This window comes from Belonocnema kinseyi, chromosome 1, assembly GCF_010883055.1.
Source record: "Belonocnema kinseyi isolate 2016_QV_RU_SX_M_011 chromosome 1, B_treatae_v1, whole genome shotgun sequence".
NCBI lineage: Eukaryota > Metazoa > Arthropoda > Insecta > Hymenoptera > Cynipidae > Belonocnema > Belonocnema kinseyi.
The window spans coordinates 9,869,700-9,874,370 of record NC_046657.1 but is presented as its reverse complement, the minus strand read 5'-3'; positions in this window follow the sequence as shown (position 1 = coordinate 9,874,370).

Sequence of the window (4,671 nt, the reverse complement as noted above, 5' to 3'; positions counted from 1 at the left end):
TGGTTATGGATGGAGGCAAAATAATTTTAAAAATTCATCTCTTTGGTTGAAAATTTGATTATTTTTTTGAAAATTCTTTTTTTTCGGAAATGAATTAATTTTTGGAGTGGAAAAGTAACTTTTCTACTTTTGGTTTAAATTCGACTTTTTTATGGAAAATTAATCTTTATGATTGAAAATTCGTGTATTTTTACAATGCATCTCTTTTGGTAGCATCTTCATTCGTTGAAATATCAAATATTACATTTTCTTTGAAAAATCAATATTTGCAGGTTAAAAATTAAACATGTTGAAAATTGATATATTAGTACGAAATTTAAAATCTGGTTAAAAATTTAAATATTTTGTTGAAAATTTTTTTTTTTGTTTTACGATGTCCACTAGTACATTTCCGTTCAGTATTAATTTTGTTTTAATGCAACTGTTTTGGTTAATGATTAATGTCTTTTGTTTAAAAATTTGACCATTAAGTTTAAAATTGATATTTGTATATTGACAATTTAACTATTTGGTTAAAATTTAAACTATTTAATTGTAAAAAATAGTATAACTTTTAAATAAATAGATACATTTTTAACCAAAAAAAGGTAAAACCTCGACGAAAAATGTCAAAGTTTATATTTCGAATAAAAAATATTATTTTAAAACAATGACAGTTGAATCGAAACAAAAAATGCATTACAAGTAAATTTTTTAATTTGCAGCCCCAGAGATAAATTTCTAACTAAAATAATGAATCATTAAATACAAAAAAAAACTAATTTTTAAATAGTCAGTTCAAACTTCAACCAATTATCGAGATGTTCAACCAAAAAGATTAATTTTTAACCAAAGAAAGAAGGAATTTTGAACAAAATAATTAAATATTTAAATAAAATTATAATAGTTGTTATTTCTACGAGAAAAAAATCTTAATTTACATAAAAATCAGACGAGCTCGATCAAAAAAGACGAATTCTAAACAAAATAATTGAATCCTTAACGAAGGAGCTTTAACAAAAGAGAATCGACAACTACCAAATTGCAGTTATAGATGTTTTGACAATTAATTTTAAAAAGTCTGTGCACAAATGTGGGGGATATACAAAGACTGAGCACGTAGCGTGAGCTAAATGTATTAACGAGCGCAAAGCGCGAGATGAATATGCCAAATTATCGAGCACGAAGCGCTAAAACCAGCTAATAAAAAATAAGAATTTCAACAATATTGATGAGTTTTTAACCCAAAAAGACAACTTTTCGACTGAAAAATACTTCTCGAAAAATTTAATCTAAAAACAACATGACTCCCTTCATGATAGATTCTCCGACTTGAAATGAAGAAGTGTCGAAAATTAATATTTTTGATTGAAGTTTCATCTTCCAAAATTAACTATTTGTTAAAAAATATATGAATTTGGTTAAAAATTCGTGTATTTAAGTGAAAATTAATCTTCTTGGTTGAAAATTCATCTTACTGATTGAGGATTTAACTATTTTGTTGAAAATTCTTTTTTTAAATTTAATTTATTGAAGTGAAAATTTGACTCCATTTTTGGTTAAAAATTAATATTTTTAATTAAAATTTTATTTTGTTTGAAAATTGATATTTTAAACAGAAAATTCATATTTTTTTACTTAATAATTCAAGTATTTTTTTGAAAATTTTTCTTTTTTGGTCAAAAAATAATCGTATTGGTATAAAATTGATCTTTTTTCGTCAAATATTAAAATATTTGGTAAAAAATTTATCTATTTTGATAGACAATGTGTAAATTCAGAATTTTGTTGGAAATTCGTCATTTTTGGTAGAAAATAAACTTCTTAGTTGAAAACTCATCTTTTTCTTTGAGGATCAAATCATTTTCTTGAAAAATCCCTTTTGTTTGGTTAAAAACTAATTTCGTTAAGATCAAATTCGATTATACCATTTTTGATAGATGATTGATATTTGAAATTAATAATTGATCTTTTTCAGTTGAAAATTCAACTATTTCTTCGAAAATTCACATATTTCGATGAAAATTCGTTTTTTTTTTGTTTTAGGAAACTAACCTTCTTGGTTAAAAGTTGAACTTTTAAATTAAAACTTGACATTTTTGGGTAAAAAATTCAATTACTTGCTTGAAATATTGAGTTTTTTGGTAGGAAATTAATCTTCTTGATTCAAAACTCATCTGTTTAGTTGAAAGTTAAACTATTTATGATCAAATTCAGCTATTGTAGCAATTTTTCAACTAATTTCTTGAAAGTTTAATATTTTGTTGAACATTAATTCTTTTCACCAAAAAATGAACTATCGTATTTCTGGTTGTATATTCGTATTTCTAATAAAAAAGCTATCTTTTTTTAGTTGCAAACTCCACTATTTGTTTGAAAATTCGTCTTTTATGTTATAAAATTAAACTTTTTGGTAGAAAACTGATCTTTTTGATTGAGTATTTAAATATCTTGTCAAAAAATTATTAAAAATTTAACTATCTAATTTTAGGATGACAATTTATGTTTTCAATTAAAAATTAATTTTTATATTCTCATCAAGAGCAGGTATTAGATTTGTGTAAAATTTGCCCCCCCCCCCCCGTTTTTGTCAAATGTCCACCTTTTGAGATCCCCTGAATCCGAAAAACAGGTTTTTACGAATGTGTCTGTCTGTGTAGATTTTTAGTTTTTTAGCATGATAACTTTCGAAAGAATTGACAGATTGAATTGGCCTTCAGTATACTCTTTTAGTGTCCTAAAATAAAGATCAAGTTCGTTAGCCAACAATATTGGGTAAAAATTCAAAAAGTAAGTGTGTTTTGAAAATTTTTGAGACCACTTTTTTTTTAATTCAAAAATTGTCTGTACGGATATTCATAGTATTCAATCAGACGAACAATTTATCCAAAAGACTTTTTTTTTATAAAAATCAAACTTTACCAGAGTTATAAGCATTTACAATATTTCAAAAAACACACGAAAATCAATATTTTAAGCCAAATAACGCATGATATGAAAAAAGTCAAGAAAAGAAAAAAGTTTCTTTTTCAATGCCCTAAAAGATTGTTTAAAGACCTTTTTTTTAAATTAAAAATTCAAATTAGACAGAATAAAAAAGAATGAAAAATAAAAAAATTACATTTTGCGGTTAAAATGTGCAAAATGGGTAAAAAGAGGACTGAACAAAAATTGTGCATTTCAAAAAGATCTACAAATTTGTTATAGATCACTTTTTGATAGCATGTGTATTTTCTGTTTAAATCGTGAAACACGATATTAACAATAAAAAATTAGCCCGCTGCGTGGGCACATTCTCATCACAATTTATGTTTTTTCATTTCTTTTTCGTCTAATGTGTAGGTTTACAAAAAATTTCCTTTTTTTTTAATGTTCTTAATGCTATTTAAAAAAAAAACAGATGTATCAAAACATTATTCATGGCAAATTAATGATTTTTTACATTCTCATCAAGAGAAGGTATTATATTTGTGTAAAATTTGACCCCCCCCCCCCGTTTTTGTCAAATTCTACGTTTTGAGACCTCCTGAATCCGAAAAACAGGTTTTTACGAATGTGTAAGTATGTCTGCCTGTGTGTGTGTGTGAGTCTGTCTGTAGATTTTTAGTTTGTTAGCACGATAACTATCGAAATAATTGACAGATTGGATTGGAATTTGGTATAATCTTTTAGTATCCTAAAATAAAGGTCAAGTTCGTTAGCCAACCATTTTGGGTGAAAATTCAAAAAGTGAGCGTATTTTGAAAATGTTTGAGACTACTTTTTTTAAATTTTAAAATTGCCTGTACGGATATACATAGTATTCAATCAGACAAACAATTTATGCTTAGGACTTTTTTGTATAAAATTAAAATTTACAACAGTATTAGCATTTACAAAATTTCAAAAAACATGAAAATCAACATTTCGAGCCAAATAACGCATGATATGAAAAAAAGTTAAGAGAAGAAAAATGTTTCTCTTCTAATGCTCCACAAGATTGTTTTCAACCTTTTTGATTTTTCTTAAAAAATTTAAAATTTGATCGTACCAAAAATTTTCGAAACCACATTTTTTCAAGATTGCAAAATTCTATGTAAAATTATTCATAGTACTCAGAAACTCAAAAAATTTACCCCTCTGACTTTTTTCTGTAAAAACAAAATTATCAGAGTTAGAGCATTTTAAATATAAAAAAAAACTAAAATGAACATTTTAATCCAAACAACGCACGACATGAAAAAAAGCCACAAAAAGAAAAGCTTTGCTTTTTGAAAGCCCTACAAGCTTATAATAACACCTTTTTTAATTTGGTCGAATAGTTAAAAATTCCAAATTTGATTGTACCAAAAATAATGAAAAATCCAAAAATTCCATTTTTTGGTCAAACTATGCAAGATACGAAAAAGATGAATAAGCTACAATTTTGCGCCCTAGAAAGACCTACAAATTTATAATACATCATTTTTCGATAGGATGCGTAGATTTTGTTTTTAGTCGTAAAAATTAGCATTCAAAATAAAAATATTCCATTTTTTTATAAATGACATAACGTACAAACTAAAATTAAAAGAGAAAAAATGTTCGCCTGAAAAAATCTATTAATTTATTATTAATCATTTTTAGATAGGACGAGTAGATTTTCTTTTAATTGTAAAAAAATAAGATTAGAAATAAAAATTTAAATTTTTGGAAAAAGGATAGAAGAGACGA